This window comes from Mustela nivalis, assembly GCF_964662115.1.
Source record: "Mustela nivalis genome assembly, chromosome: 10".
In the NCBI taxonomy this organism is placed as follows: Eukaryota; Metazoa; Chordata; class Mammalia; order Carnivora; family Mustelidae; genus Mustela; species Mustela nivalis.
In genome coordinates, this window is record NC_139029.1 from 15,640,549 (window position 1) to 15,664,210 (window position 23,662).

The window sequence follows — 23,662 nt, forward strand, 5'->3', positions numbered from 1 at the left end:
ATTGAGCTGACGTGGGTGCCCCCATCTCCCCACACACATATAAACATACAACACTGAAGATGATCTCAACAAAAGCTTGAAAGAAAGGGAAATCCTTGGGTGACTTTTTTTTTTTTTTAGGGGATTTTTTTAAAGTAATAAGTGGAACAAAAATACAAAAATGCAACCATAAAATGAAAGATAAGAGGAATTAGACTGGAGTTAAAACATGCTAGGATTGTTTGGGAAGTAGATGGAGACATCAAGTAACTTTTGGCTTGGTTGAGATAAATATACATGTTAAAAATTTAAAGACAGCCATAAAAGACTTCAATATATAACTTCTGAATCAGCAGAGGAATTAAAGAACATAAAGAAAATTCAACCAATGCCACAGAAGGCAAGAAAGGAGAAAAAAGTTTTAAACTGATGGTAAATAAAACACATAAGATAGTATAAATAAGGTCAAATACAGTTGACCCTTGAACAATGCCAGATTTAGGAGCACCGACCCTGCCCCCAACACACACAGTCGCCAATCTGTGCATCACTTTTGACTCTCCCAAAACTTAACTACTAATAAAAGCCTGCTGTTGACCAGAAGTCTCACCAATAACATAAAGTCGATTAATGCATACTTTGTATATTATCTGCATTCTATACTATATTCTTACAGTAAACCAGAGAAAATATTATTAAAAAATCTTAAGGAAGAGAAAACACATGTACAGTACTGTCCTATATTTATCTAAAATAAATCCATGTATTAATGGACCCACTTAGTTCAAACCTGTGTTGTTCAAGCATCAACTGTCTATTAGTAACCACAATAAATAAAAATGGATTAAACTCAATTGTTTAAAAACAGAGATTCTTAGTTTCGGTGGAGAAAAATCCCACCTCTGTTTATAAGAGACACAACTGAAAGATAATGATGTGCAAAGGGCATAAGTAAAGGGATATAAAATGATGTATCAGAAAATATTCTCTGTAATAAAACTGGGAGCAAGATAAGTGTTGGGGACTAAAAAGACTTTAAGACAAGCAGCATTATTGGGGACAGGGAGGGTCCTTACTAATGACAAAATGAGTAATTCACCAGGAAGGTATAATAATCCTGAAGTTGCATAGTTTCAAAACAGATTTTTTTTAAGGTTTTTTTTTTTTTTTTAAGATTTTATTTATTTATTTGAGAGAGAGAGAGAGAGAGCATGAGCTGGGGCGGACTGGCAGAGGGAGTGGGAGAAGCAGGCTCTACACTGAGCAGGGAATCCAACGCAGGATCGATCTCAGGACCCCGAGATCATGACCTGAGCTGAAGGCAGACGCTTAAACGACTGAACCACCCAGGCACCGCTCAAAACAATTTTTAAGAAAACACTCAAAATTATATACTTACAAGAAGAAATTTTCAAGTTCACGTTCTTAGTAAGCTATTGTAGCATAGCTTTCCCAGAAAGTGACTAAGTAGACACAGATGATTAGACTCGAATGACCTGTGTATAAGACCTTTGAATCGAACCTACAAACACTGCATATTTTTGATGCACTCAGGCAGACCCACCTGCCTTCCCCCAGGTGCAGAAGCACACAGGGGCCGAGGGTGACATGTATGGAGGCATGACTGCAGGTCACACCGACCAAGACACCCAAAAGGACAAGGGAAGAGGTCTGGTGTGTGGCCAGGTGGGTATTCAGCTAACTAAACACTTACCTGGTCCATGACCTTGGACAGTGAATTACCCTAGCTAGAATCTTAGTTTCTTTCTATGAAACATGCAGATTCACCATCAGCAAACTGTTACGCTCCGGAGAGTTCATATCTAACAGAACGCTGCCATTGTAACAGAAAAGCAAGCACAGACAATATATAACCAAAGGGCATGGCTGGGTTCCAGGAAATTTTATTTTCAAAAACAGGTGGCAAGCCGAATTTGGCCAGCGGGCCATAGTTTGCCGACCCCCACTGTAGAGAACACCTTTTGCCTTCCCAGGATTATGGATGACATAAAGAATAGGACTAGAAGCAAAGTGACTTGTAGGAAAGAAGCTCAATGGACAGCCCATCTCGTGAGTAAAGATGTCACATGAGAGTGTACACACACACAAAGACACATATGTATGAAGGCACATGCCTCTGTGTAGCTCTGTCTGCATATGCATGTATGGAGAAAGGCTGAGATGTACATATGAGCATGTTTTGTGCACACAAACGTGTATGTGTGTAAGCCTGTGCTTTTGTAGGGAGGCGAATCTTCTAGAAAATGGGAAAAGAAGAGCATAACCTCACCGGGCAGTGAGGATAAAATGGCAGGGTGCTGGCTGCCGTGCCCGGCACAGTAGGAGCTCGGAAGCTCACATTTACCGAGTGTGGGATTTACCGAGTGAGGGGTGGGTGACACCCCACCCGCTCACACACGTTCACGCGCGTACCCATAACACGGTTTTCTGTGCGCTTGCTTGCAGAAGGAAGCTGCGCTAATGAGGAGGTCGTCCTCGTAGCCAGCAGGTGCCCAGAACAGCCCTGACGGGCATGCAATTTAGCTTTCTCCTGAGATGTTGGGCAAATGAGGAGAAAGGCGTTTTAATCCCTTGTCACGTCTCCAGGGGCTGGAGGACATGTGCTGAGTTGGGATTTTTCAACTTCAGCCTTTTTTTTTTCCGTGACACATCCATCCCAGAAACATCTGTGAGATAAAACAGAGAAGGTCTTATGAATTCAGCTCAGACTCGGCCTGTGCTCCCACCCCAAGCAAGCGAGACATGAATCACCGGCCCGGGGGCCCAGCAGCCCCGCAGAGCAGCCTCTCCAGCGGGGGCCCCGGCCTTTCCTGAGGAGCTGCTTTTGATTTCCCCAAGCCTTCTGATCGTCTACACTCACAGAGCGTGTGTTGTCCGAGGGGAGGCCTGCTGAGCGCTCGGCTCACGCTCCAGGGCCGGGGTCAGCCACTCATTCCAGGCCTTGGCCGAGTCCCCCTCGGCACCAGGCCCTCGAGGCGCCAAGATGAACCAGACAAGACATCAGGGCCACCTTGCTTGTCCTCATCTCCCCAGCATTTGGGAACACTGTGGGGGGGGAGATCGCCATTGTGGGGCTGGGAGGGGTGCCTCAGTGGTGCGCCAGTCTGTCCTCTGCGTTGACGGTTTTTATCCTGCAGGCGGGAGGAAGTGCGTCATGGCGGCCGCTGGGTCAAGGATCAGCCAGCCATTAATTGAACTTGACCTTCTGGGGCCCTCCTGTGCTCTGTGGCCTTGGATCCCACCAGATGGTTCAAAACCTGAGCCCTCTCTGCCGGGGCCCACATGGTGTCTGTCCATTTCTGTGTGTTTCAAGAAAAGGAGGGGATTTGGGAGCTTCCACCTGGGGCTGGGGAGCGGGTGTGATCAGCTCTCTTTCCTATTTCTTCCATCCGGCAAATAACTCCGTAATGGGTACCTGTTACGCTGTAGGCCCTGTGCTGGGCATTAGGGATACTCAGAAGGATAAGACAGAGCCCTGCCTTTAAAAGCCACCAGGCTCAGGAGGTGGGCAGTCCAGAGCAGTGATAAGAAAGGCAGAAAGATTTTTCATGTTCTCAGAGATGCCGACAAATTTCTACAGGGGTGCGGGAGGTAGGGAGAGACACACAGAGACACCTGCTTTCCCTGGTCCAGCCGCCTGCTTTGTGGAGTGGGGACAAGGGGGTGATTATAGGGTCATATGTTTATAGGAGTTTCTCCACCTGGAGGGTCTGGGTCTCTAAAAAGAAGGTGGGGATAGGAGAAAAGAGAGTGTCTCTGGTCCTGAAGGATTTCTCCCTAGGCCTTTTTTACAGATGGGAAAGTTGAGTCACAGGAGACCAAGTTACATACCCAGAGTTGAAGAGTATTTAGTGTAAGATGAAAGCAGGCTTGTCTGGAGCAGAAGAGAGGGCAGAGCGTGGAGGCCAGACAAGGTCCAGCCATTTTCCCGTCTTTTTCCGGATCAACCCTATCTTCCTGAGGACAGTTCCAGACCAGTCCTTCTGTGTGCCTGCTCACCTTTGCCTTCCCTGCCTCCTTCCCAGAATCCTTAGCAACAGACAGGCAATCTGAGAGGGGCAGGAATGCCCCCCCCACCCCTGGATGGGCTGGCTCCTGTTTACCCAGCTGGTGTGAGCCCAGGCCGGGGTCGCAGGGAAGGACCTGGGAGGCTAGTCCTCTAGCCGGCACCCTGCTGCTCAGGTCTTACGACCCCTTCTCTCCCCTCCAAGGCCTCTCCCTCAAAGAGGAGGCCCAAGGTGGGGCTTGGCCTCATAGGAGAGGAGAGCTTAGCTCCTGTTATACTTCATGTATCTGTCCGCTCTTTTATTGAAAATGCAGAGGTGGCTGTGAGGAGAGAGAGCAGAGAGCAGTGGGACAGAGGAACCGGCTGGTAAGGGGCGGGTGGATAGAGCATGAGGTTTTAGAACTGAAGACCTGGGTTTGAGACCGGGTCTGTGTGACCCTAGCAAATCACATGCCCTCTCTGAGCATCAGGGTCCCAGTCTGTCGACGGAAGGTGAAGGTCAGCGCTCTCTCTTGCCAGAGTCCTTGTGAGGCTTGAGTGCAATAAGGATGCTAAAAATGCCTTGTGGAATCAAAATGTAACACTGATTGTGGCTGGGGCCATTATTTGATTGGCATCGGGGGAAATATCTGCTTGGATAGGTATGTGCAACCAACCAGGGGCAGGAGCCACGGGCCTGGGAGTCAGAAGACCCAGGGACTAGAGGAGGCTGTAGCTGGCTCTGGGCATGAACCTTCACTTCATTTCTGTCAGCGCCAACTTCCTCATATTAGCCTGGGTGGAAAAGCTGTTCTCCCTCCAGTGTCACAATGACCAAGGACGACTCTTCGTCCCACCAGCATTCAATGAGCACCTGCTGTGTACCAGGCCCTGGGCTAGACTGGCACGTGGCTCCTGTCCCCGAAGAAAGATAACACTAGAAGAGATGCAGGGCTCAGACCCTAGAGGATCAGATATAATTGAGTCTAGTCTCCTCGTTTTGCAGATGGGGAAAAACAAAGCCTTAAAGAGGAAAACGGCTTTCCGGGGATATGGGAAATGAGAAGCACCCATTGCCATTTCTCCCTGACTCCAATCCAGACGTTGAGAATCCGTCATTACACTCTTCTCACTAAATCCAGTGCTACTCCAGGATCCTTCTCAGCACAGCGCCAGGCAACTAGCGATCAAGGGGTTGAAGTGGGAGCACAAGATGAGACTATTTGCATACCAACCTTGAGTTCTCATCGTGCCCTTGTCTGAGGACTTTGACTAGAATCGGCCACGTTGGGACTCAGACCTAGATTTTCTCACCCGTTCTGCCATTCCGCTTATTCCTGAAACCAGCTGGAAACAGAGTACCCACCACATACCCCACTTGTTGGTAGACTCCAAGAAGAGTAAGGCCTGCTTACAGCCTCATAGCTGGGGACATTGCAGTCAGCACTCAGCCAGCAAACATATGACAAACACGAGGCCCAGTACAGCGTCCAGATACATTGGCCTTCCTTGGGGATCAGTGACCTCTGTGGCCCAGGGATTGATAAGAATGTGTTATAGGGAGAGACGCCGACCCCGATGAACAGGAGTTTGCAATGTTGACAAATGTTGCGATGTTGATGGGGCAAAGATGGGGCTTAGGAGGAGTGGCTTAGGAGGTAGAAGAGGGAGTTTCTAGGTTGCTTTCCTAGTTGGGCTGAAACCCAGCAATGTATACCCAGCTTTGTGCTTTGTCTGGCCCCTGTTCAACTCACCCATGCCCTCCTACACTTGTGGCTGTCATCATACTGCTCATTATCTGACAAAGGTAGGTTTTCCCTGGTGAGACCGGATAGGTCAAAGACTGTGTCTCGTTTCTTACTGGCTGGGGCTTGAACCTAGCACTGGCACAATGCTTACCTGGCTCCTGATGGGTACTCAGTAAATCTTAGATGAATGGGTAGATGGATGGATGGATGGATGGATGGATGGATGGATGGATGAGTAGATGGATGGATGGATGGATGGATGGATGGATGGATGATGGATGATGGATGGATTGATGGATGGATGGATGGTTGGATGGATGGATAAGTAGATGGATGGATGGATGGATGATGGATGGATGGATGGATGGATGGATGGATAGAAATGTGGGTGGGTGGATGATTGGGTGGATGTTCACGGAGCCTCTGTAAGCCTGCTTTCTCCTGGGCAAAATGAGGGAAATCATACCAACCTCACAGGGATATTGTTAGGACTCAATAAGATAATGCTGCTAAAGCCCTTAGAATATTGCTTGGTATTCAAAAAAAATATTTATTGAAAGGATAATGATGACTGTTTAAACTCAAGTGCAAAGATTCTCTCAGCAGATAGATCCTGACAAATGAATTTTGCATGCTCTCTGCCAGGATCCTTAAAAAAAAAGGAGGGTGCCTGAAATTGTTATTCGGGACCATCATTAGAAATAAAATTCAGTGGTTCCCACTGGGACAGCAAGACCTTGTTTGGGAAACCCTACAAGTCCTTGAGAACGTGGAAGGACAGAGCTAAGTACTTGGTGCAGACATATTGTCCTGAACACTTTGCTTAGATACTTTTAACTCATTTAACCCCCATGATAACCTTATGTGACTTATGTGGTAGGCATCGTTACCATCTCCATTGCTCATAGGGGTGAACTGAGACATAGAGAAGGGAAAAGCAAGTTGCCCAAGGTCACATAACCAGGACATGATCCGACTCCTAAAACCACTTTCTTAACCACTGGGGAAGCTCCCAGTTCAGGGGAAGAAACAGAGCTGTGGGGCACCAGGGTGGCTCAGTCGGTTTGGTGTCTGCCTTCGGCTTAGGTCATGGTCCCAGGGTCCTGGGATCAAGCACTGTGTCGGGCTTCCTGCTTAGCAGGGGAGTCTGCTCTTTCCTCTGCCCCTCCCCCTGCTCATTCTCGCTTGCTCTCTCAAGTGCTCTCTCTCTCAAATAATAAATATCTTTAAAAAAAAAAAAAAAGGAAAGGAAGAAACAGAGCTATAGTACTAAGTAGCAGCACCCAAGGGGGGGTTGTGTCCGACATCTTTCTGTCCTATGAGGTACATGCCACTTGGCAGGTTCTCAGTCACTGTGGAATGAATGAATGAACAGCTGAATGAATGAATCTTTGCAGGCCCTGCACTTAGAGCACTGTGGCAGGCTCCCATAATGCTGTGAATTTGTGCACAGAAGGCAGTGGTCAGTGCCTGACTCATCCAGGACGGCTGTGTCATATCGAAGTGAATGTCATGGGCAATTTTAAAGCTCACTTAGGACCCATGCTCTGCTGCCCATTCCTGTCTGTCACCACCCATAAGTGGCCTTGTCAGTTACTCCTCCGATCCTCACCAGGGCCTCCTGCTGTCACGTCCGTCTTTGCAGAGCAGGAAGGAACCTGGCTGGCGGAGGGCGCCGTGCCAAGGAGACCAGACTCGATTCAAAGCCGGAGGTGGAGGTCGTGACCCACTTCTGCCTCCACCGTCCGTGTGACCTTGGGCAGTCACTTCTCTCTCTGAGTCTGGCTTTCCTCCTCAGTACCAGGGGCATAAGAATAATGACCCTCTCACGGATCCTTGTGGGGTGCACTGGTGGCCGTGCTCTGGAAACACAGAAGTGGGAGCTGGGGTTGTTCTGGAAAGTTGTGATGTACAGGCTGGTTTCATGAGTGGGCGGGTCAGTCTTGAAGGTGGGCGCAGTAGGGAAGCATAGGAGATATGAACGGCAGCCCCGGCCCCTGTCGGACCCCTCCCCTACCTGTCCCAGTGCCTTCGATGTCCACCATTTAACTCCTGGTATGGAGGCCTGGTGTCTCCAGGAGGGATCTTGTTAGAATGCTTACAGGGAATGGCCAGTGTAACATTTTGATACCCTGGCCAAGAGGCGACCTTGGCCTCTCTCAGCATGAGCTGAGTTGAGAGAGAATGAGACACAGCCGGGGACAGAGGGCAGATGCCAAGAGATGGGCGAGATCTGAGACCTTGAGCAGGGGTTCTGTGAGACCTCGGGGCAGCCTAGGGAGCCACAAGCTTGGGGTTCGGTGAGAGGCAGCAGGAAGACCCTTAAAATGAAGCCAGGAACTGCCGGCAGCAGCTTTCTTCCTTCCGACTTTCTGCCAAGGAGCAGCATGGCCACAGGCTCCACGTGGCCGGGAGAGGAGAGGCTCTGCCAGCCCCCCGGGCACCTGTCCCAGAAGCATGTGCATTCAACTCTCTGATGGAGAGTCCTTGGGGAGGAGGCACTGCTTGACAAGTAAAGTACTCTGAGGGAAACATGTCCTGTTCCTTCCCAAAAGCAGCATCTCACCTCGCTCCCCCTCTTGTTCACACGGGGTGTTACCATGGGCAGAAGAGGTGGTCACCAGCCCTCGTGAAACCCAACCCCTTGTCATCACTCTGTCCATCCGCTGTCACCTCTGCCTGGACCACGGCTCAGCCCCCCTGCTCTCTCCACACAACAGACAGGGACCTGTTCCAAACTCAGGTCACTTTGCAGCCCTGCCTAGAACTGTCCAGGGGCTTCCCGTGGATTTAGAGTCAAGCTCCATGTCCTGGGGTTTGGTGTCCTCCTGCCACTCTGTCCCTTGTTCCCCTTTTCCAGCCACACGGGCATCGTGGAGGCTTTCCCCACAAAGGCCTTCTTAGTCCCTCCCTCCCGAGGAAGAGCCTTTGCCCGTGCTGTTCCCTCTGCCAGGAATCCTCTTCCCTCTGCGCTCCCCACCCCCAGATCTCAGCCTCAGGGTCTTGGCTCATATGTTGCCTCCTCAGAGAAGCCCTCCCTTACTACCCCAGCCAGAAGACACGCCCCCCCCCCAGCACCCTGTAGCACGTCACTGTGTATTTGTGTGCTATCCGTCTATCATCCATCTTCCTCACTTGATTAGAAGCTCTACTAGAGTAAGGAACTATCTTGTCTTATTTGGTGCCGTGTCCCCAGCAGCCAGAACAGAGCTGGCACCTAGTAGGGCCTCAGGTCGGTTGAATGAATGACCCATGCAGGAGGCGTGGTTAACACGAACAGCCACTTGGCCAGCCCTGCCAGGCCCATGGCATCCTCCAGCTATAAGTGCATTTGGTCTTCACAGTATAAAATCCAGCAAGGCCAGGTGTCCATTTTACAGCTGAGGAAACTGAGGCCTCAGGGGTTCAAGCAACTGTCCCAAGGTCATGCAGATCATAGGAAGGAGAGACCCAGATCTGAGTCTAAGTCTTGGCTCCTACGGCTGTGTTATTAAAACAAGTGCTATTACCTTGTTTTATAGATGATGGAGACTTAGAGAGATGGGCCCATGTGCCTAAAGACCTCAGCCAGGAAGAGGTGGGGTTGGGATTTGAACCCAGATGCCTCCTTCTCTACAGGGACAGGGATGGCAGGACCTGGCCAGGCAGCTGTCTGTAACATCAGGGGCCTGGGCAGCGGCTAACTGGTTTGACAACCGGGTCCAGGGCGCAGAGCTCACCATCAGGAGAGGAGGACGGAAAAATGCTATCGAACATTTACTGAGCACTTACTGCACGTGTGGCCATGTCCTAAATTCTTCATGTGGGCTCACCATCTCCTCGACAACCTCAAGAGGGAGATAGCTTTTTTTTTTTTTTTAAGATTTTATTTTTGATTTGACACAGAGAGAGAGAGAGAGATCACAAGTAGGCAGAGAGGCAGGCAGAGAGAGAAGGGGAAGCAGGCTCCCTGCTGAGCAGAGAGCTCAATGTGGGGCTCCATCCTAGGACCCTGAGATCATGACCAGAGCCAAAGGCAGAGGCTCAACCCACTGAGCCATCCAGATGCCCCAAGAGGACATAGCTTTATTGTCCCCATTTTGCAGATGAGAAAGCTGAGGCACAGAGAGGTTATGTGACTCACCCAAGGTCACCCAGTCTGGAAGTGTCAGAGCGGAGTTAAAGCGAGGTACTAACCCCTGTGCTGTACTGCCTCTCTGAGGACCCAGCCAATGCTGGGCAGGGCTCCAGATCCCTCAGGTTGGGAAGAGGACTCCAAGCCCAGTCAAGTAAACAAAGCCTGCAGCCTAGAGCCGTGGGTTGCTGGGCAGTAAAACAGGGACAGAAGTTCATCGGGATGTTGCAAGGAAAGGAGAGGGAATGGCAGAGCTGAGCAAAGCCCCCATCCAGCCTGGAGCCCAACCCCTCAAGGAGTGAGCAAGGAACAGGTAAGGAAAAGCACATGCCACCCGTCTCAGCTTAAACCTCTGCACCGCCGCTCACCGAATCAGTGATGTTGGGGAAGTGACTTGTCACTCCATGCCTACATCCCCTGCAAACGAGGATCATTGTAGCCTAATTTGAGATTATATGAATTAATCCACATAAGGCACTTAAAACAGTGCCTGGCCCAGAGTAAGCTCTAAGTGCAAGCTGTTATTTATCAGAAGATTACAAATGTTCAAACATTAGTTCTGGCCTCTCTTGTAACCAAGGAGACTCTCTCCAACAGTGTTACCATGAAGTCAGAGACAGTACGCTGGGAAGCTGTGCTCTCCAGCCCTCACTTGGTGACAGCGTGGGCTATCTCTGCACCTTCACCAGAAGTTGCCTCCCCGCTCTACATCTCCAGCTTTTTCCAGGGGTTAGAGTCCTTCCCTATGGGTGCTAGAGCTAAATGTTTGTCAAGTTTATGAGCTTTCAAAGACAACCAGGCCTCCCCATTTTTATAAAGACTGAGATAAGAGTTAATAAGATTAGAGGTTTATCCTCAACGTCTGCTTTGATGTCTTGTGTTCTCTCTCTCCCTCCCTTCTCTCTCTCTCTCTCTCTCTCTCTCTCTCTCTCTCTCTCTCTCTCTCTCTCCCAGTTTCCTCCTCTTTTAAAAATCCAAAGTGCAAGCTGGGAAGAGCAGCCCCAGGCCCTATAAACACACTGTTCAAATAAAGGAGACATTTAGGGGAAAGTGGAAGCATCATTTAAAGGTGATCATTCTAGAATGACCATGTCTGGGCAATTTGTCATGAAGTATTCTGGCTGTTGCCAGAGATCATTTTTTTTTCTGTAAATCTTGCTGTTGGCTCATAATTTTCAACTTTTGACCCTTTAAAACTGAGGTGTGGGATTTTTACAAGCTTTGGAGATGGGGTGTTTTTTAAATAACCTTTTAAGAAGCCATCTGTCCCTGGGAAAGTTTGGGATTAGGCTCAAAGGCGCTCTGCAGAGGCGGCTGGAATCCCTGGGTCCCTGCCCCACCGTGGGTGACTTTATGATCCAAGAATGTTCCAGTCCAAGGACTGGACCTACTTCTCCCCAGTTCTCTGTGGGTTCACAAGCCATCATGCTGTAACAGAGCTACTTGAGCTACAGGTGGTCATGGAGGCGTGGGTACACCGTCCAGTGCTGGGCCGGCAGCTTGTTGCTCCCCACCCCTGCTCACCTGTCCGGCCTCGTCCCCTGCACCCCTGCATGCCCAGACTCTGGGTTCCCACCGCAGGGCCTCAGTCTTGCCGCACAGGGTCTCAATGCCACACTTTGGGACAGACTGCTCCTCTGTCCAGCATGTCCTTCCGTGCATTCTTCTGTTGTGTCCTTCTTTGTCTTGCAAGACAGTTGTCGTGTTGTCACCTCTGGGAAACAACAGTGGGAAAATCCCCTCCTCGGGGCACCCCAGCCCAGACCCTCCTCCCCTCAAGCACCCCTTGGCACTAATCACACTGTGTGGAAACTGCCTGTTTACTTAGGCATTTTCTCCCTGAGGCTGGGAGGTTGAGCATTGGGTCCCCAGGCCCCGTCCAGGCAAGAGCCTGCAAGAGGCCATAGGATCAAGTAGTTAAGACCCTGCCTTTGGCCTCAGATGTAGCCCTCCACTACTCTGCTCCCAGCCCTGACGCTGCCTGAGGGGGGGATTACGTATCCTTCCTGAGCTTTACTCATTCCTATAAATGTGACTATCAATAGTATCTACTTTATAGAGTGACTCTAAGGATCTCTGTTGGGTGTGCCGGTCTGGCTTAATCAGTGGAGTATGCAACTCTTGATCTTGGGGTCATGAGTTCGAACCCCATGTTGAGCACAGAGATTACTTTAAAAAATGAAATTTAAAAAAAATTGTTGGAGAACACTAACACACTCTATGGGGTTAACTCTGTATCTTCACAAGGGAAGTCCTGTTGGTAGACCCATTTTCCAGATGGGGAAACTGAGGCACAAAGAGAAGTTGCGTAACTTGTGTGAAGTCAGTAAGGAGAGCCAGGGTTCAAGGCCAGATGGACCCGGACTCCAGAGCCTGTGCCCCTGACCACTGTGACGCATGGCACACGAATAACTTGCATGGAGCCCTCCACCTGGCACACAGTAGATCCTCGAGACAGATGGTAGCTGCCATTGTCAGTAATTATTAATAGCTCCATTCATTTTATAGTCCATTTTTAGACAGAAGAGGTGGGACTGTTCACAACACAGGAAGAAGGAGTTGAGAGCTGGAGGAGGAGAGAAAAGGGGAAAACAAGGAGGAGATACAGGGAAAGAGTCAGACTTGGAGGGGGGGTAGGTGAGCAGAGGCCAGAGCTGGGCTGGGGCATGAGTTGGCAAGTGCCTGCGAGGCTGCTGGGGGGAAAGCGCTGAGGGCCCTGGTGGCCATCTGGGCACTACCCCAAGACCCCCACTGGCTTTCCTGCTCTTAAAAAATGAAACCCCAGACTCCACCACCGAGCACACATAACCCATTGTGGTATAACCCCAGATCACCTTTTTCCTTGTATCTTATCTTTCCCCCCACCATCCTGTGCTCGGCCATCCTACCCTGCCCTGCACCCCTCCTTACGTTTGCACACACTATTCATCTGCCTGAAATGTTCTTCATTTCTTCCGGCCCCAGGGAACGCCTGCTTATCCTTCAATACCCAGTTCAAATCCACCACCCCCCGCCCCGGAAAACCTTCTTCAATACCCCAAACTGATCATATCCATTCTTCCCCTTTTTGAAGTGGACTTCCAGACTCATGTCTTATTCCACTCCGTGCCGAGCTGTACATAAAGTCATTACTTAGGGAAAAACTTGTTGGGCTTTTTTTTTTTTTAATTGAGTAAATCCACGCTCAAATCAAGGGTGGGCCCTAGTGAATCATCACACATGATCGCAAATCTCCAGCGTCCAGGAGAACTAGAACACGGAGGCAGAGGCTGAGCCAGATTCAGGAGAGGACTCATCCTTCCCAGGGATCCAGACCAGAGGATGTTCCAGGGCCAAGTGGGGATCTGGAATTCTGCTGTAGGCCCAGAAAATGCTGCCTGGGAGAGTTCATACGAGGGACCTCACCCCAAGCACCCCAGAACCACCCAGAGATGGCTGCAGATGAAAACAAAAAGGAAGCCTGTCTGCTGTCACTCACTGGGCCTCCATAAAATGCGGAACTCAAGACTGACCCTGCCTGAGCAACAGGGAAGATGCTGGGCTGTCACTCTACTTCTACTCTTACAGTCTAAGACCACATTGGCTTTTTCAGCAGCTTTTGGCTTGTGGTCAACTCAAACCCCCAGATCTTTTTCGCTGGGATGGCTGCCAAGCCACATCTTGTGCATTTGATTTATGGCTTGGGTTAGCTAAGGCCCACTCCTGCTCCCCAGAAGCCAACAGGAGGAGGTGATGGTTTCTATACCCCTAGGAGGGAGAGCGATTGCAGGCCCCCAACCTAAGAACCTCAGGGTGAATGTGGGTAAGCTCCCCCTCTCCCTGTTTCTAAGCTCTTTTCCTCGAGGCAACAAATGCCAGGACCTCTCGAGTGGGATTTTCATTAGCATTAAAGTCAGAGGCCACCAGGGCTCAAGCAGACCAACTTTGGGTTCCTACGGAAAGCGGTGGTCCTGGAAAGCACCCAGAAGGTCAGGGAGAGAAAGAGGCAGGTATTAGAGGCCTGGGCTCCTGAGCTTGCTGTTCATATGCCCTGAGAAAGGCCCTCCATTGTTCTGAGCCTCCATTTCTCAACTGCAGAATAGGGGTGACAAATCCCGAACTCATGGCATTGTTAAGACAGAGGTGCTCAGGTCAAGTGGGCATCAAATGCCCAATAACTATGTCCAGCTCTTTCCCCCATGACACTGAATGAGAAACTGAGGCACTACGTTTATCCTACCTTTGCAAATACGACTCCTGCTTCTGTCTTTTCATATGCCACCTCTCAGAAAGGCCACACTCCCTAAGGTGACCCCCCGTACACCTGCCTCAGCCCGTGGTGGTCCCCGTCATGGCCATCACAGTCCGTGGACAGCATTTGTGTTTGTCTGGTGCCTGTCTCCCTCCGTCACTGTCCTAGACCTTCAGCTCCACGAGGGCAGAGCCCCTTCTGCCCCCTGTCTTCCTCGGCCCCCACTGTTGGATCCCAACTTCAGCACTGCTGGGACTTGGCGGCGTGTGGCGAGTGACTGGGAGGGTCTTTGGAAACATTCCTTCGGACTTTGGCCACAAATCCGAATTGCGTTAAAGAAGCATATTTATTTCCGCAAACAAGGTCACTTCCCCTCCCTGGGTCTCTGTTTCCCCAGCTGTAAAATGAGGTGTGAAATGAGAGACTGAACAAGCTTTTCTCTAAAGTTTTTCTAGCCCTGAAGACTCAAAAAGTCGGCACAGAAAGCGGGGGAAGGTTGTATTGAATTATATTGCTTATTGGGTTGAAAAAAAAAGAAAAAAGAAAAAAAAAAAAAACAGACTCTGCCAGGAAATCTCTCTCACTGTGTCACTTTCTCGGTGAGCCTGGAAAAAACCATCCTGCCCAGGCCCAGGCCTGTGGAGCCCATACTGAAAAAGTCACAGGCTCCTCCTGCCCTGGGCCCAGGCGAAGGGGCCCCCCGAAAGGTGTGTGGTAGCTGCTTCCCCGGGGGGTCCGGGGCTTTGTTGCCTTAACCGAGCACACAGAGCAGGTAAAAAATTCCAGACATGTTCTCCGCTGACAGCTAATTGTGTCCTTTATTAATGACCATGGCTTTCTTGGGGCAGGTGGGAGGAGGGAGGAGGCCCGTCTCAGCCCAGGGGGCTCCCTCAGGTGGAGCTGATGACCACATTTCTGGATTCCATAGAAAGGGAAGTGCTACGTGAGGTGACCCCGAAAATCCACCCCCACCAGCTGAAGAGGGGAGGGGCCTTTCCCGACTTCCCGAGCCCGGGCAGGGGCGGCTGGCTCCAACAACAAGTTGCAGGGCTTATAGAATCTAGCAGACGAGGTTCTGGGTCCTAAGTTGGCCTCTTTGAGCACAGCCAACAAAGTATAGCAGGTGGCCCGAAGGGGACCGGCAAGAGGCCGATGGCCTGTGGGCAGCATGGGAGATGCTCCCCAGCTTCATCCGGCCATCACCCCCCACCCTCATGGCACCGGGACTGGGCCCACCAGGCCCTTCCTCAGTGACCCACAGCACCACCTGTCAATACAGCAGCCAGATGTGCCGGGGGACTAGGGCTGGCCCTGCCAGATGTGTCAAGCTTTCCAACACATCCGGCTTCCCCTCCGGCACATCGTGATTATTATTTAACACTTGCTTTCCCAGCATCTGTGAGTCCCGAGGACTGCAGGCTGGGAGTCTTCAATGTGTCGATCCAGCTTGAGGTCTGCGGGCCTGGAGCTCACTGCTCATCAAAGGGCCTGTTTTCTCAAGGACCCAGGGAGGACCTTTACAAGCCCTCTTGCAGTGATAGCCTAGAGCTGGAGGGAGGGCTTTTATGGAGCTCTCTGTTCCCTGCTCTGTCATCAGGATCCCGTGTTAGCCTGGGGAGCAAGGCGGGGTGGGCAGCATTAACCCCAATTATAGATGAGGGATGTGAGGCTCAGAGAGGGACATAGTGAAGTAGTAGCTGAGCTAGGATTTGAATCAGGCAGCGGAAACAGCACGTGCAAAGGCCCCGGGGTGAGATGGGCTCCAGAATAGCCAGAGGGCCAGAGTGGAGTAAGACGCAAGAGGAAAAGCAGTAGGAGGTGAGTTCAGAGAGGGGAGGGGGATGCAGTTACATCGAAAAGAATAAAATACCATGGATAAATTTAACCGGAGAGGCAAAAGGGGCTTTGTAGGCTGTTGTTCTTTCACTCTGAGGTGGGAGCTGTTAAAGACCTTTGAACAGAGGAGCACCACACCGCTGATTCCTGTTCGGCAGGATCCCTCTGGCTGCTATGTTGAGAACAGATTGCAGCCAGAGGCCAGTGGAGAGGTAAGCCGGCAAGGGTGGGAAGTAGGAAACCAGTAATCTGACAGCCTCCACTCCTCTACCCTCTAGCTTCCCTTCCAGCCTGGGCGTTGGGATTCCTGGGCTGTAACCCAGGCTCCATCAGCCGCTAACTGGGCCATGTGACTCGAGGCAAGTCACTGTTGTCCTCTGGGTTGTGCATTCTCTAGTGATAAAATGAGGAGCTTGGACTAGGTCCTCCTGACTTCCGGTGACCCAGACCCCACGTGCCTCCCCAGCCTCGAACTTCATGCTCCAGTGGCCCTGAACTATCTGTAGCTCCCATACACACACCATGCCGTCTCACACCTCGGTGCGTGTGCACAGGCTGCCCCCTCCGCCTGCGACACCCTTTGCCACCAGCCCCCCACCCCCCTCCGCATGTGGAGAGCCCGTGTTCTTCGGCAGATCCCAAACTCATGTGGCATCTCCAGAGTTTTCCCCTGACCCGCCCGCCTTCCTCAGTGACCCTGGGCACTCTGACAGCCCATACCCATCTCCAAGAGACAACAGATGAAGTGGTTGTGGATTCAGAGCTACCTTCCGATCCCAGCTGCATCTCTGAAATGTTATTGAACCTCTGTTTCCTCCTCTGTAAACGAGACATAATTCTATTTCCGATACCCAGGGTCAAGGTGAGGCAGCAGTTTGACCGTTAAGCGTCTAACCCAGTGCTTGGCACAGCGTCGCTGGGTGGGGTCTACGAAGCCAGATTCTAGCTACGAAACATGGCGGGTGGCCCTGGACAGTGTGGCCCCAGATTCCTGCAATGGCCCAGGCCAGGACCCCAGGACAGCCTCCCAGCAGCCTCCCAGCCCAAGGGCACTCCTGTCCACTCATCCTGTCACCAGCCGCTCCCTCCACTCACCTCCTCTGTCGGGGCCTGGTCAAAGCTGCCTCCCGGCAGCCACTCAGCACTTGAAAATGTCCTTAATTGCTTCACCAGAGTGGGGAGTCACCCTGCAGGCAGATAATTAAAAAGTTCAGAGCTTGATTAATTGGGAGGAAATTGGAGGAATGGGGCAGCCTGCGGGGCGTGCGGGAGCTCTCAGCCCCTGCGTGGGGACGGCACGAAGGGAGGCAGACCAGAGCCGGGACCCGGGCCTACGCTGGGACCCAGTGGCTGGACACACCAGGTGTGAATCCTGCCTGCGCTGGTTGTGGGGTTCAAGGCTGGTTTCCCAGGAGACGGTGAGCACCACCCTGCCCCACACACCACACGAATACAGCTGGGGTGTAGCCATCAAAAGACCCAATGGTCAGGAAAGTTCTGGTGTCTCTAGCCTTGGCCCTGAGGCACCTACAGGCCTTGTAGCCTGTCATTCAGGGAGGTGTCCCAGAGGGCCTGCCTGGCAGTGAACCGGGCGGGCATGGGGACTGCCCTATGATGCTCATAGTTGGTCAGATGGAAAGGGCGGAGTGGGAGGTAGAGACAGGTGTCAGCCAAGTGCCAAGAAGGGTGAAGGTGGGATGGCTTGAGCCCCTATTTCTGGGGGTGGAGGGAGGAGTTCTGGGGCCTCTGATGTGGTCTGGGGGCTCCAAAGGCCTAGAACCAAGTCTCCGGTCCACACACTGGCTGAGTGACCTTCAACCTAAGATTCCATATTTCTGAGCGTCAATCAGTCAATCAACACACACATTCTGAGGCCTCCTGTCCATCACGTCTCAGCCGCTGGGGCTGGGAGGTTCTAGACATCGCCGGTACCTGCTGTCCCCAGGCTTACAGCCAAGTGCAGGAGGCAGACACTCAGAACCGTGTAATCACGCTGCGGGAGAGGCAGAACACAGGTGCTTCAGGAGCACAGGCAAGAGGCCCCAAACCAGGTCGGGGATGGCATCCCAGGAGAAGGTCAAAAGGTGATTTGGGCGGAGCCGAGATTGGAAGGATAAAAAAGGAGCAAGCCAGGCTGGCACTGGGACAGAGGGAACTGCCTGAGCAAAGGCCCAGAGATGGGAGATGGAACCAGCTGGTGGGGGAGCCGGAAACTACCTCCTGCGGCCGGGCCCAGGCTGCCGCTCGGAGGTTCTGAGGGCACAGGCTGGCAAGGTGGTCCGTAGAGGAGAGGCCAAAGAAGGCTGGGCTTGCCACAGGCACCAGGGAGCCGTGGAAGTGTCTTTGAGCTGAGAAGAAAACGCCACAGATGGCCGGTGTGGTGACTGGCTTTGGGAGGCCCTGGGATCCCCCCTCAGGCAAAGGGGAGACGTGTTAACACAGTTCCTGCCGCTGCCTTCTGACTTCTGTAGTTCTGCCAGCTGTTGGCAAGGATCCACAGAGCCTGGGACCCGTCAGGGGCAGGCAGGGGTAGCCTGGGCATGTGAGGGAAGTCGGGGGGTGGCGAGATGACTGACATCCCCTGGGTGGTCCCAGCAGGAGCGACCACAGCAGGGGAATGAGCCTGAGGCACTCGCTGGACTTAACCTGGCCAAGCAGGGCCCCCCCCCCGCCTTCTCAGGGGAGGAGCGAGGGAGAACCGTGGAAAGACGGTTGCGGGGCGGGGGGGCACTCTTCGTCAAGTTAGAACACCGAGGGCTTCGGAGGCAGGAGGTAGAAAGAACATAGACTGTGGGAGCACAGGCTCTGTGTGCCTTTGGACAAGGCATCCCTCTCTATGAGCCTCAGTTTCCTCATCTCTAAAATGGGGACGATGCCTCCTGCTACACAGGGAGATGGTGAGGACTGAGTGAGGTTATGCGCAAGGAAAGTTGCTGGCCCAGCACCGGCCAGGCTCATGGCAGGTACCCAGTGATCAGAAGCTCCTCCCGGCCCAGAAGCTTGCCACCTGCTTCCAGCATGTCTGTGCCCATGATACAGAGCCTCAGGCACCCTGGCCAGCTCTGACCAGGGCAACTGACTCCATGGGTTTAACTTCAGCAGCAAAAGCAGGAAGCATGAGAACTGCAAAAGTCACTTTGCATGAGGAAGGCCCCCCAACCCCTTTTGCTCAGCCCAGATGTACTCACAGTGCAAAGCCCTAAAAATAAACAAATCCGTTTACCCACAGCTCAACCAGAACATAGGACTCAGGGTTGGATGTTTGGATCCACAGCCAGAGTCTCACAGGTGGCAGAGCCCTTAGAGATGGTCCAGACATACCCAGAGTGGTTAGGAAGGGGTATGGGCTCACAGAGCAAAGAGAGCAGGGAGCCTCAGGGGGAGCCGAGCCCAGTCTCCCCTCTCTGGTTCCAGGACTCTTCTCTATCCCCTCAAACTCCTCTCCCCAGCCCAAACCCAGAACGTCCTGGAGACCCTGAGGCAGGAAAGTGAGCCAGCTGCTCATCAAACAGGGCAGAGCTAGCCAGGAACCCACTCCCTCCAGTCCCAGTGGCCAGCAGTCAGGCCCGGCTAAAGGAAGGTGCCCAGCCCCCTGCTCAGTCAGCCTCATTCGGCCAAGGCCCAGGCCTTTGTCTCTATGTCACAGTGCCTGACACATAATTGGGTCTTAATAACATGCCTATTGGATAAATTCGTAACTCACCAGCTCTCCAACTGGACCCACGCGCCTGAAGGCAAGGACCACAGCTTCCCTGTCTCTGCATCCCCAGGGCTTAGCACACAGCAAGTGGCGGGCCCAGAGTGAACGGAGATAGTACAGCAGACACCTGTGCCGTGTTCACTGTCACCCAGGCAGGTGCAGATGCACATGCTTTCTCTAGATTAACTCATGCAATCCTCCCTCCAAATAGAGGGTCAGGGTGATCCTTCTCCCTGTTCCACAGACAAGGGAACTGAGCGCGAGGGACCTCGCCCCCGGTCACACTGTTAGCAGGCCTGGGATTCAGCCCTGGCAGCCAGCTCCGCGGTCTACACCCAGGTCCAGTTCCATTGGACATCCTGCTCAGGTTCCCAGGAGCTAGATGGTGAGCCCACCTCTGCCCAGACAGAGCCCCCGGCTCCACAGGACCCCCAGGAAGCCAGAGAAGCTCCTTCATCCCCCACCAAGGCTGGCACACGGAGCCTGAAAGCAGTGGACTCCGCTGTGCCCTCAATGGTTTGGGGATTAAAGCCGCGTCTCTGGGAAGAGAGTGAGGAACCTGGTGGCAGGCCTGCCAAGGAGGCTGCAAAGATCACCCAGTGCCAATTAGCGGCCCCGCCGTGCCAGGTCCAGATGGAGCCCTGCCTCGGCCTGACTCAGGGCTCACTCGGTCAATTATCACCTATCCCCGGAGCCCAGGGGGCAGGTGGGGAGAAAATCTGTTTCCCCCTAATCCTCCCTCCCTTTCCCGGACGGCTGCCATCCCTGCCTTGGGTTGCCTGGCCAAGGGCTCTGGGCGTCTGCAGAAGGCGCGTGCTGGCTGCCCGCTTCAGTCCCAAGGCCTGTGTTTGGGGGGTCAGGCTTTGCGTCTGTCTTGCTGAGTGACACAGCAAGCCCCGTCCCCTCGTAGGCCTGTCGACAGGGTCTCTAGTACTGACCCTCAAGTCACTCGATGATTTCTACGTCCAAGAGTGCCTGGGAACGAGGCCTTTGGAATCACAAAGACCTGGAGTCAAACCTCAGCTCTGCCATTTAGTAGCTCTGTGACCTTGGTATGGTCATTTTGCCCCCTCAGGGCCTCAGTTTCCTCATCTGTAAGATGGTGGGGGTGGTGATAATGGCACCACTTCGGTGGATAGTCACATAGATTTCATGAGAGAATCCATGCAAGTCACCTGCCTGGGCTCGGCCCCTGGAGAGCCCATGACCCCTGGGAATTTGGATTGTCCTTGCCAGCTTGACAAATAATAACAGCTGACATTTACATAGTGCCTGCTGTGTGTTCTGTGTGCAGATCAGCCCATCAGACCCACAGCCCCGGCCTTTGAGTCCCTCACTATCCACTTGGGGAGACAGACCTGCCTTCATTTAGCAAACCGAGCTGACTGAGCACCTACGATGTGCCACACCTTGCACTAGGGGCTAGAGAAGTGGGGATGAAAGACCCAGCCCCCTCCCCCAGGAGGGTTCCCCCACCAGTGGGCAGCACAGAGATGAGTCACAGAAGGGTTAGGTCCATGGTAGGATGAAGCCAGTTGGCGCCAGCCAACTAGGCTCATCTCTTCCCAACTCAGTGGTCAGTTAGGTCAAATGGGCAGCTTGAAATTTGCCCTGGGAGCCTTGATGCCACAGAAATTGGCAAACAGAACAAATCAGGGCTTCCCCCCCATCCCCGCTGTAGATAGCTGTGGGCCAGCACAAGGCTGCCCAGAGTGTGTGTCTAGGGTACTGAGTGGAGGTCGGAGGCGTCTGCTGTAGCTGGTGGAGGTGGGCCTCCCCGAGGCATCCATGTCAGACCCCATCCCAAGGGGCAGCTTGATGGGGAGAAGGGCATTCAGGCAAAGGGACCTGTGTGTGTGTGTGTGTGTGTGCGCGCACGCGCGCACATGTGGCCAGAGCATCTAGGGAACCGTGAACTGGTGAAAGGTGACAGATAGGGCCAGAGACATGTACCAGAGGCTTACTAGAGACTGAGGCCATTTCTGGGACACGGGACTTCCAGTCTGAAAAGTAAGATGTGTTGTCACCATAGTAGGCAGTCTCCTGGGATGACCTGTGGGGAGTGAGGACGAGAGGGAACCGGATCTGAGCAGCTCTGCAGCCTGATGAAACTGACATGGTCATGGTCATGGCCAGTGACATGACGTGGCAATCACTGGCCACACATTTTCTTAGGACGCCCATAAGGGGCATATTCGTTCATCCAATGAGTGTGTGTATTGAGCACCTACTATGGTCCCATCAATCTGCCAGGAGTGAGGGAACCAGTGAGAGCCACACCAGCCTGGTTCCTCTTCCCCTTTGAAGGCACTTCTACGGGAAGGGGAAAGATAGCACGCACATTGATAAGCTCCTTTCTAAGATAATTACAGCTTGTGCCGAGGGGCAACAAAGGAAACAGAGACTGAGACCGAGTCATGAGAGAATCCTTCTGACCAGGGTGGTCAGGGAGGGCCTCTCTAGGAGGTGACATTTAACAGGGGGCCTAGTAGAAGAAGACCAGCCATGGAAGCAGGGACAGCGCTCTTGCCCACCAGGGGCTGGAGCACAGTTGAGCGAAGGGAATGTCCAGTGGTGACAGGAAGACCACAGAGCCAGTCTGGCAGGCCTCGTGGGCCAGGACTGGGTGTGGGGTAGTTCTCAGGGCAGTGAGGAGCGCCGGATGAGTGTAAAATAAGCAGAGTGTGGTGAGTCTGATTCATTCTAATCACAGCTCCCCGGCAACCATGGGGGATTGGTGGGGAGGCCAAGTGGGGTAGGGAGACCCACACAGAGACCCTGGCCGCACCCACATCGTGGAGGTGTCATCAGCCCCTTTTCCAGAGGTGGGGTCCGAGGCTCAGGGAAGGCACCTGCCAGAGGGACAGCTGCTAAGTTCTGTTCACTTCCCTGTTCTGTGGCTGAAACCCAGGACTGGATGCCCTCCCAGCTGAAAAATCAGAGCAGCGTGGCCGCTGGGGCACTGGGTGCTGAGAGCAGGCAGCTGCTCCAGACCGTTCTGGGGGCGAAGAGCTGGCCAGCCAAAGCGGAGGCCCCTCACACCCCACAGTCACACGGGATACCTGGGATCAGAATCGGCCTCTGCTGCCAAAGAGCCATGTGTGTCTGGTCCTTTCTGCGCCTCCGTTTCCTCAAATGTCACACAAGGTGGTGACCTGGACACTCTTCCAGCTCCTCACCCACCGGGTACCCGGCATCCTGCTGGGAACTGAACGTACAGCCAGGCACTTACAGATTCACGAGTAAGTAATTAAAATAGGCACCTGGATGGTGGCTTAGGGAAGGCTTCCTGGAGGAGGTGGTACCTGCACCAAGTCTTAAAGTGTCGTGGGAGTTTGATGACAACAGGAGTGAGGACAGGACGGACAGAGGAGCTGGACCTGGGCAGGGACCATACGTAGTCGACAGTGTGGAGCAGCAGGGACGAGGCTGGGCGTGGTGGGCACTGGGAGAGGGGCAGGCGCCCGCGCTGGGGTTCTGGAGGTCTTGAGGCGTTTGGAGCGCTGTTGCGGATTTTTTTTAAAACAGCTGTTGTATTGTGACATCGTTCACGTTCTATAGAATTCAGCTATTTAAGTTGTACAGTTCAGTGATTTTTAGTGTATGCCCAGAATTGCAACCATGACCACAATTTTAGAACACGTTCATCACCTCAAAAAGAAACCCTGTTACCCATTAGCTGTCACCCCCCCATTCTCTGCTCTCCCCGGTCCTTGGCAATCACTAACCTGCTCCTGTCTGTATCGACGGCTCTGCTGGACACTGTTCTATAAATGGAAGCACACACTGTGTAGCCTTTTGTGTCTGGCTTCTTTCATAAGCACAATGTCGTCGAGGTTCATCCATGTTGTGGCGCGTAGCCCTACTTTATTCCTTTTTATGGCCGAATAATATTCCATTGTGTGCCATTGTGGGTTTTTTATTGACACAGAAAGGTGTGTGCTTTAGAAAGCTGGCTGGGGGGGGGGGTGGGTAGGAGGAGGCGAGATGGTCACGCAAGGCTAAGGAGTCCGTAGGAAGAGCTTTCTGGATGCCCACAGGCGTAGAA

General features: G+C 52.6%; 1 protein-coding gene and 1 long non-coding RNA gene across 9 annotated transcripts in view; one reads left to right on the plus strand and one right to left on the minus strand.

The window, feature by feature from the left end:
• Positions 1-23,662, plus strand: part of EPHB2 (EPH receptor B2) — a 183,457-nt gene that overhangs the window by 111,967 nt on the left and 47,828 nt on the right. The gene's annotated exons all lie outside the window — the stretch shown is intronic.
• On the minus strand, positions 1,882-23,105 carry LOC309841543. 5 transcript variants are annotated; one of them, XR_014299171.1, is made up of 5 exons: positions 22,878-23,105; positions 21,579-21,667; positions 18,132-18,262; positions 17,010-17,101; positions 14,880-15,689 (listed from the first exon to the last, which is right to left on the minus strand). It is a non-coding gene; the product is annotated as an uncharacterized lncRNA (long non-coding RNA). The 5 variants fall into 5 exon arrangements; XR_014299168.1 differs by lacking the exons at positions 14,880-15,689; positions 21,579-21,667 and adding an exon at positions 1,882-2,666; XR_014299169.1 differs by lacking the exons at positions 14,880-15,689; positions 21,579-21,667 and adding an exon at positions 12,365-12,413.